This window comes from Onychostoma macrolepis, chromosome 10 (genome assembly GCF_012432095.1).
Source record: "Onychostoma macrolepis isolate SWU-2019 chromosome 10, ASM1243209v1, whole genome shotgun sequence".
In the NCBI taxonomy this organism is placed as follows: domain Eukaryota; kingdom Metazoa; phylum Chordata; class Actinopteri; order Cypriniformes; family Cyprinidae; genus Onychostoma; species Onychostoma macrolepis.
In genome coordinates this window covers 12,517,221-12,527,019 of record NC_081164.1, presented here as the reverse complement: position 1 = coordinate 12,527,019, position 9,799 = coordinate 12,517,221, and the positions used below count along the sequence as shown (strand labels likewise).

The 9,799-nt window shown below is 36.8% G+C and overlaps 1 protein-coding gene across 4 annotated transcripts in view; it reads left to right on the top strand.

The window, feature by feature from the left end:
* The first annotated feature begins 8 nt into the window (after positions 1-8).
* Positions 9-9,799, top strand: part of mtus2a (microtubule associated tumor suppressor candidate 2a) — a 75,467-nt gene continuing 65,676 nt past the window's right edge. For all 4 annotated transcript variants that reach the window (XR_009273244.1, XM_058790395.1, XM_058790394.1 and 1 more), the window contains exon 1: positions 9-343. The gene's annotated coding sequence lies outside the window, so the exon portion shown is untranslated. The remainder of the gene's footprint in view (positions 344-9,799) is intronic.

Below are 9,799 nucleotides of genomic sequence, written 5' to 3'. Positions count from 1 at the left end.
AGCTTTTAAAACACATTACTTCAAAACGTATTTGTGTTCACCGTATTGTTTATCGTTCTTTGTTGCCATGACAATAGCCGCTTGGTGAAGGCGTGTTACGCAAGTGTACTTTGACTGCAGTTCACCGCAGTGGCCTGCAGGGGTCAGAGTTAACAGGTACCACAGCAACCGCAGCATCCCGGATCAGAGAGAAAGAGAGAGAAGTGAGCACCGAAGCTGAAGAGAGATGCTCCTCTCAAAGCATCGAGCTGAAGCGAGCTCGTTCAGTCAGCGGGTCTGCTGTGGGAGAGAGCGGGCGGAGAGTGGGCTGAATGAGGGCAGACTGAACCTGTGATTCTCGAAGGTGAGTGTTTATACAGAATTACGGGCTTTTGTGACATGCACGGCTTTTTGTTTACATGCACGGGTGTTTTGATACGAACAGATTGTGTATCTAGTGCTATTTTGCTGTTCAAGGACATTAACTTGATAAACATTTTTTTAAAAAGTCATGTGAAAGCAGATAACCCTAAAAGGTTGACTTTTTTTACACTAACTTTCAAATATGTATTTGCATTTTGTATTATTTATAGACACGTTTATAATTATTTTGAAAAATCTGAAATAAAAGACAAATGCTGCTGTAATTTTCCACATTAGTTGTGATTTTAATGTAGCTCTTCTCAGCTGATGATAGATAGAATGAATATATATATATATATATGTGTGTGTGTGTGTGTGTGTGTGTGTATACATTCCCTCAAAGCTCTAAACTCAAGACTTATGCACATATATGACCCTGGACCACAAAACCAGTCAAGGTTTTTTTTTAGTTTTTTTTAATTTATACATCAAAGCTGAAAGCTGAATAAATAAGCTTTCCATTGATGATTTTTTTGGAGGGTGGGGGGTATGACAATATTTGGCCGAGATACAACTATTTGAAAATGTGGAATCTGAGGGTGCAAAAAAATAAAAATATTGAAAATATTGTCCAAATGAAGTTCTTAGCAATGCACAGTTTTGATTTATTTGTGTAAGGAAATTTGCAAAATATCTTCATGGAACATGATCTTTACTTAATATCCTAATGATTTTTGGCATAAAAAATTTTGACCCATACAATGTATTGTTGGCTATTGCTAGAAATATACTTGTGCTACATATGACTGGTTTTGTGGTCCAGGGTCACATATATGCTTTCATATGATGAGATAAAGATGTAAACATCCCTCTAAAATGGTCTAGATCTGGTCTTTGAGAGCTGCTGTCTCTATGGGATGTATCAGAATAAGGCAGAGCCTCCGGCACAGCTTAGAACTGATTTAGTTAGCCTGGAAATGAACTTGACGATCGGCGCATCCCGGCAACTGCTCCTATAGGAATAAATGTTTTTGCATAATAAAGTTTTACTTACCGAAACCCCTTTGATCCATTTTTATGTGATTTTTTATTTTTTTTTGTAGTTGATAGACCGGGGTCACAAAAAAAATAGGGAAGTCGGGGGACATGTGATGAACCCTGTCAAGGTTACAGTATCACAAACACACATCTGATAAAAGCTGAAGTCTGTCTCAAGGGGTTACTAGACGTGTTGATCTGGTGAAGGAGGTTTGATGTAGGGGAAATGGGTGGAGAAGTATAATGAGATGTTTGTATGAGTTATTCCAATTGCCGATAAGGATTATAAAGGCTTTTGCCCCCAAACACAATTGTGATCCACTTGTCAGTCAATATAGATGGACGGGAATCAAAGTGAGACTTCTAGTTGTCAGTTGAAATGGGAAACCAGTGATTATTGACATACTAAGCTTTGAGTCTAACCCGGCAAAGCAGTGACGTTTTTCCTGCCATCAACTTGATTCCATCGCTCTACCGCTACAAATCCTCCAGTAACACAGTAGCACTTCTATTCCTTGCCCTCCAGACATGGATCATGGATTTAGAGAAGTCCTAGCCTGCTGAGAACATCGCACTTTCCACACTTTACCTGTCCTAAATCCCCCGTCTCCTGCAGAAAGGTCTAGTAAAGTGCCCTGTTCTCTGTCTCCTTAGCCTGTCTTCATCTGGCAGCTCTCAGCCTGTTTCCCTCAGAAGCCTGTGAGGGCTCTGATCTTTCAACTGGATCAATCTTCCTTTCCCTTGCGCTGCTATTTGGGTTCCTATCATGCTTTTAATTTATTTAGTATGGCCAAACATGCACGATTTGAGCTTTGCTTTTGTCACGCAAAGTCAGCCAGGAAGGCTAGAATCAAATATCGCTGTAGTGTTGCTGTTTTGCTTGGGATTGATTTCTTAATGTCACCACATGAGATGATAGATGTCCTTGAGACTGAGAGGAAGTGGTGTCTGAAGCATTAGCACTTTTTTGTGTTTCCTTCTGCTATCCTTGCTAGTTCTCTAGTTCCCTTTAACAGTCCTCTGGCTACTCATTGTTCTTCACCATCCCATGTTGGTTATTGAAATAGCTGTTTTATCTGCTTGTTCAGGCATGGAGCTTAGTGATAACAGCGTCATAAGGTGTTGATATTTGGGTAAATTTGGGTTGTGACGTCGGGTGTCCAAAATTCAATGTCATTTCAACGTCTAATGTCAGTGTTAAATTGATGCCCAATACCGACGTCAGCTGACGTTGATATTTGTTGTTTTTAGGTTGTGTAACCAAAATCCAACGTTAAGTCAACATCAAATTGGCGTCAAATACTGACGTCAACCTGAATTTCATTCTCAACCAAAATGCAACATCTGTCTGACGTCATGTCCAGCATCAACCTGACGTTATATTGACATCCTGTGCCTGCTGGGAATACATTTGCCAATATTTAGCTATTTTGGAATTAACTGTTTTGTAGAAAAATTTGCTTTTATTTCTGTGAGTTCCTTAGAAAGACTACCAATGGCTTTGTCAATTCACAATGCACAATTTTTGTAATCTAATATGTCAAAGATGTACTTTTACTGGCAGTGTGTGTGAGAATATCTCAACTGCTTTAATTGAATTGCATTAGCCTAATTAGCATTAGCCTATGTCTTCATTGACCCTACATTTTTCTGTAATTTTGGACCAACTTTGTTTTGTTTTTGTTCAAAACTTGATGACTTTTTCAGATATGCAATCTGAACAAACAAACAAACAAAAAAAACACATTTGATGACTCTAATAGAAAAAAAATATTTAAAAAATCACATCGGCTGTTTTGTGGTCAAAATTAAACGACCATAGAACATGAATGGGAAAGGCCCTAATACAGAGCAATTTTTTAAAAATATGTGTGGAATAGATAAAAATACCAAGAATTCTTCAAATATGAAGCTTATAAATTAATTTTAAATATATATATATACCAAACTTTGACAAACGATAGTGGGATTCTATGTAATGGCCACTGTAATAAAGTTCCAAAAGTTTGTATATTTATTTGCTTATACAAATAATGCTAAAATAGAGAAATTTACACATAAATAAGTAAATAAAATCCAAATGGCCTAAAATCCCTGAAGAAGTGCATGCTTTTATTGCTATTACTAGTTTTAAGTATCATTATTAGCCTTGGTTGGCAACTAAACTAATATTGAATGTGCAACTCTAGCATCAAAATTAGTAATAATCCATACGGGTAGTTGGCAAAATCATAGCATATTGTAAGAATTTTACTTCTGTTTATACAAATACTCAAATTACAAGGGCTATAATGGTACATCAGCCAATCACAATATTTTTCTGATGTTCTGCCTGTGCCTAAAGGTTTTTGTGAATCAGGCCTGACAATTAATTAATAAGTCACGATTATGTTATCTCATCAAACAACTGCTTACATTGCTTACCAGTCATATAGAGAAAAGCATCATCGCCCATCGCTTGCCTCAAACGCCTCTAGAGGCTTTATTATCTTAATTTTATGTGCAATTTAATGGTGTTGTTTTGTATTTTATGTAACTTAAAACTCAGTGTGGTTTGTAAACCAATTTGATGCATTGCGTTGCCTACAGCGATACTGGCTCGCTTGACTTTTACGTTCTGTTTTTTTGGGAAATGGTGAAAAATGACTCCTACGGAATGTGCTCCCAGACACCACGCTTTCATTTGCATGTGATGTGTCATTAAGGACTGGAGATGAAATAAAAGAAATGTAAAAAGGCAGTGATTTCAAGAGCTTGGGACCTTCTCTGTTTCTCTCTGCAGAATCTCACTATAGCCTTTCATCTATAAAACCCTGGCAAGAACCGAAGCGGGGAGCCGCTCTGTAATCTCTAAAACTGTCCCGATGAGTGGGCAGGACTGGAGAAATTACTCTTGAAATATGTTTTTAACGTTGAGCGTTAGAATCACTTAAACATTCTAATACACAATAGGGGGACTTGTATATTCTACATTGATAATTATATAGCATATATGTCGCGTTTGTTATCAGTTGACTAGATTATGTGCTTATGTAGCGCTCTGTTCTGTTCATGGATGAGTATTATGACTGTTTACACAGGTGCTTTGTGTATAATCTATAAGTCAAGAGTGCTTTGTTTGTTTGAGCCTTTTCATAGAGTCAGATTCATGTACCTTTGCCATCTAGGTGGAGTAAAGCCTGTCATTTCTCACCGAGGTTATTATCCATTGTCTCTTCAAAAGAAAATTGAGACTAGCCGATAAGTGGCGACTGAAAGCTTCCGGTATTTTCCCAGGGGCGCTTCGGTAATGGCAATCCACGGCTCACATCTCTTCCTCCCTCCACAGTGACCTTGATAGCTCAGTTGCACGTTGCAGTCGCAGAGTTTTGAGTCTAGAACTCACAGATCTTATTTCGCCCACAGAGTCAAACCGCCAACCCAGCCGCACACTCCTATTTCCTCGTGCTACATCCATTCGACACGTTCTTTGAGCGCGGCGTGGAGAATGAACTTAGTGAGAGCTGGAAAATCTGTTTTATTATATAAAACAGCAGGTCAGTTCAGGGTTATGGAACTTTTTTTTACCCCCTGAGGAGCGAGTTACCCCTCGTTCACCTCACAGTGGCATCACCCTATGGTTTCTGACTCTCCAAAGCTCTGAAGTATTTATAAGAATCTCACTCTTCCTCCCTCTCTCTCTTTCACACCATCACACTATCACAGATGGCCTTAAAGGGATGGTTCACCCAAATATTATTAGTTTTTTTGGTTATTATGTTCTCACTGTCATGTAATTTTGAATGTCATGAAGTCTTAGAATGGCAGTTTGTAGCTTAATATTAAAGATAAAATATATATATATATATATTAGGGCTGCAAAATGATCACTATTAATAATATCACAATTAATCGCATTCAAAATAAAAGTTAGTTTACATATATGTGTGTGTACTGTGTATATTTATTATGTACATATAAATACACACACATACATATACACATGTATTTATTAAGGAAAATTATGTGACCCTGGAGCACAAAACCAGTCTTAAGTCGCTGGGGTATATTTGTAGCAATAGCCAAAAATACATTGTCACTGTAAAAAGTGATAAGTTGACTTAACTTAAAAAAATTTAGGAAACTCATTGCCTAAGAATGATTAAGTAAATAATAATAATTAAAAAAAAAAAGTTAAGTGAACTTGACAATTCATTTAACTTATTTTTTTAAATTATAATTTACTTAAAAATGTTAAGGCAACGGGTTTCCTCAATTTTTTAAGTTAAGTCAACTTATCACTTTTTACATGGGTCAAAATGATCGATTTTTCCTTTATGCCAAAAATCATTAGGATATTAATTAAAGATCACGTTCCATGAAGATATTTTGTAAATTTCTTACCGTAAATATATCAAAACTTCATTATTGATTAGTAGTATGCATTGCTATGAATTTCATTTGGACAACTTTAAAAGCAATTTTCTAAATATTTAGATTTTTTTGCACCTTCAGATTCCAGATTTTCAAATACTTATCTCGGCCAAATATTGTCCGATCCTAACAAACCATACATCACTAGAAAGCTTATTCATTCAGCTTATATACACATACATACATATATACTGTATATGCATTTGTCCCTTCAAATCTGTCTGTCAATCATCCAATCCTTCATTTTTACACCCATTTAACTGCTAGTGTTTCTTTCTCTCTTTCTCTCTCTTGCTCACTAACAAATAATCTCTCATCTTTATATCTCTCTTTATTGTCACCATCTCATTTCCTTTCTGTCACTGCCTTGTTCTTTCATAGGTTCCTCATCTCCTTCGTCCTCATTAATTACAGCCTCTCTGCCTTTGCATCTGAATAGGAAGCTGCATCTCTCAGTCTAATCACTGTAAAGCTTCGTTGTCATGGTCCAGACGTCCGCTGAGGTCAGTGCAGTAATGAAAAGCTCACTGACCGCAGACACATTCATCTAAAACCAGTTCTGCTCATATTAAAGCCTGCCTTTGGCAAAGTAATGGGTGTGGAAGACATGATTTTAAGGGTATCGGATGCAAAACTGCTGATTTATGGGAGATTGTGATTGATTGGCTGTAATGGTCTCTGATGATGGTGAATTAGGGGTTAAAGGTGCAAACTGAGAGGTTAAACAGAGGTTGATTTCTCTTGTTATAGGTGCATTTGATGGCCAGAACATCGCATTCCTTTATAGTTTGTTGCCTAAATTATTTTTTTGGTGACACTGAAGAGAAGATGAGAAAGGACGCAGTGTGTTTTGGCGTGTGTGTGTGTGTGTGTGAGGCGGGGGTCTCTGCAGTATCCCGTCACTCCGCCCCTTCACGCTTTGTGTGTGTACTCAACCATGCCTTTCTGTTTACAAGGCTGACGCGTGATGGAGAGAACGAGAAAGAGTCAAAGAAAGACACTAAAGCTTGCTTGCATCTTTAAAAGAGGAGAAAGAAACAAAGAGAGGAGAATAAATAATTGACAGTGTGACAGAAAAAACGAGTCAGTATTTTCTTCATAAAATGTAATTGTTGTGAACTTTGTGGCTGAATATACCTAAAGACCAAATGAAAGCAAGGTGGCATAATGACAATGGAAGAATCCCAATAAATCTGTGCAGATATTGGCTCAGACCTGCTGCCAACCCCCTTTTCCTTCCCCATGACTCCCTAGATGCTCTGCAGAATATTTTAACCCTTTCGGGCAATCTGTTTTACATTCCACCTGTACTGAGGGAGGGATAAGCCTCTTCCTATCCTCCTAGGACAGAGTCAGGGACCTTTGTCTAGTGATTACTGTTTCAAATAGCTATGAAAGAAGATATAGAATCTTTTACCTCATTACTGCAAGCATTGTTCTTAACAGAACATGTATGCACTGTCTCTGTGACAACAGATTATGTTTTTTGCCTCAATATGAGGTGTGAAATTACATTTATTTGCAACATAAGGATATAGGATATGTTTTACAAGCAGTTTTCATTTAAATTATTGTTGCTTCAGTAATATGCTATATTTTGGGTCCCCACAATCTTAAATAAATCTGGAAATATCAGGGAATTTAACTGTGAAATTTAGCATTGTGAAATTGTCACATTTCTATAAAAAAAAATAAAAAATGCCACATTCAAATCTAATAAGATTATAATTATTTTTATATATATTTATTTATATATATATATATATATATATATATATATATATATATATAATTTATATTTTATTTATTTTAATACACAACCCTATAGAGAATAAACAGTTTAAAGAATATATAGATGGATTTTTATAATTTATTTTAATACATTTTGAATTTTAATATCATATTTTGTTTTTTAATAATGGATAATGTTCATGTATAAATATGCTATTGTTTCTTGTTAGTTCAACTTTTTTATAATCTATTAACCTATTCAATTTTTTTTTTTTAATTTTAGTATTAATGTAAAAATTACCATTTCTAACTAACATAAATACATGCTGTAAAAGTATGTTGTTCATTATTAATTTGTTTTTACTATTGCATTAACTAATGTTGTAAATGTTTACCCTATTGTAAACATATTGCATATAATAATATAAATATATAAATATGTAAACATAAAATGAAATGCCTGTAATCGTGAACTACTTGGGAAAAAAGCCGTGACATTGTTATATTGTCTGTGAGATCTGATTTCTTTGTTTTACAGAGTTTATATTTTGCACAGGAGTCTTTGTTGCAATGCAGTATGTGATCAGGGGACCTTGACTGACAGATGTGTGTGTGTGTGTGTGCTGGGATAGAGGACTCAGCATCAGGACAAAGATACAGCGCACATGGCAGAGATGTGCATATGCAGTAGCCCTGCACAGGGATGAAAACGCATGCTTGTGTGTGTTTATGTGCTGAACTCTCTCTATAGGCAGTCTAGACAAAGAGCCGAGTCGACCCTGTTCACCCCGTGACAGAGAGAGTGAGTGAGTGCATCGCTGCAGTCAGGGAGTAATAAAATGTGTCTGCTGGTCCAGGACAAAGCAGCCGAGGTGGTGTGGAGAAGAGAGAGAGAGAGAGAGAGAGAAGGAGGTAGAGAAAGAGAGGATGTTGGGGGAAGGGTTCCACTCTTTCTTTGTTCCATTTTTCATGAAAACCCCATTGTGTGCAGGGAGCCCTGTCCTGTCCCTACTGTAGGGAGATTGCAGGAGTAATTACTGTTTCAGCTTTTTTTAGAAGGAGAGGAGAGGTTTGAGAAGGAGAGATAGTGGGGTTCATTTCAAGCCCCAAGAGGATCAGCACAGTCCAAAATTCTTTCCGCCACCTGCATTGACAGACATGCAGTGTATACGTGCAACCGCAGATTCATAACTGAGAAATCTCTCTTGGGCATTAAAGGAATAGTTCACTCAAAAATGAAAATTCTGTCATTATTACTCACCCTCATATTGTTCCAAACCTGTAAGACCTTCGTTCATCTTCAGAACACAAATGAAGATACTTTTGATGAAATCCGAGAGCACTCTGACCCTGCATAGACAGCAACACAATTGACACGTTCACGGCCCAGAAAGGTAGTAAGGACATCATTAAAATAGTCCATGTGACATCAGTGGTTCAACCGTAATGTTATGAAGCTTCTTTTGTGTGCAAAGAAAACAAAAATAACAATTTTATTAAACAATTCTTCTCCGACGATAAATTTAGTATTACATCACTTGCTCATCAAATGGATTTGGAGAAATTTAGCTTTACGTCACTTGCTCATCAATTGATCCTCTGCAGTGAATGGGTGCCGTTAGAATGAGAGAGCAAACAGCTGATAAAAACATCACAAGTAATCCACACCACTCCAGTCCATCAATCTATGTCTTGTGAAGTGAAAAGCTGCTTGTTTGTAAGATTTTTTTTAAATTACAAAATGGATGTTAATTGATGGACTGCAGTCTCTTGTGGATTATTGTGGTGTTTTTATCAGTTGTTTGGACTCTCATTCTGACGGCACCCATTCACCGCAGAGGATCAATTGATGAGCAAGCGATGTAAAGCTAAATTTCCCCAAATCTGTTCTGATGAAGAAACAAACTCATCTACATCTTGGAGTAAATTTTCAGGAAATTTTCATTTTTGTATGTCATTGTAAATTTTCATTTAATAGCATAATAAATATTGATTTCGATGAATTGAATATATAATGTTTACAATATGAATCTTTACTGAGAGGCAAAGACTATGTTTGCATGAATTTGTTGGCCATCTCTGCTTGTTTGCGCATGATGTGTTTGTCAGTGCGCTTGTATTTGTGCATGCATGAAGTCTCAGGTTAAGTGTCGCCTTCTCACTGTGAGGTGTGGATGGGGTGGTAATTGTATGGCTCAGGGTCAGTATGTTTGTTTCTAGTGTAAGTGTGTTTATGTGTATGTGTGTGTGTGTGTGTGTGCTTGACTTCCTGCTC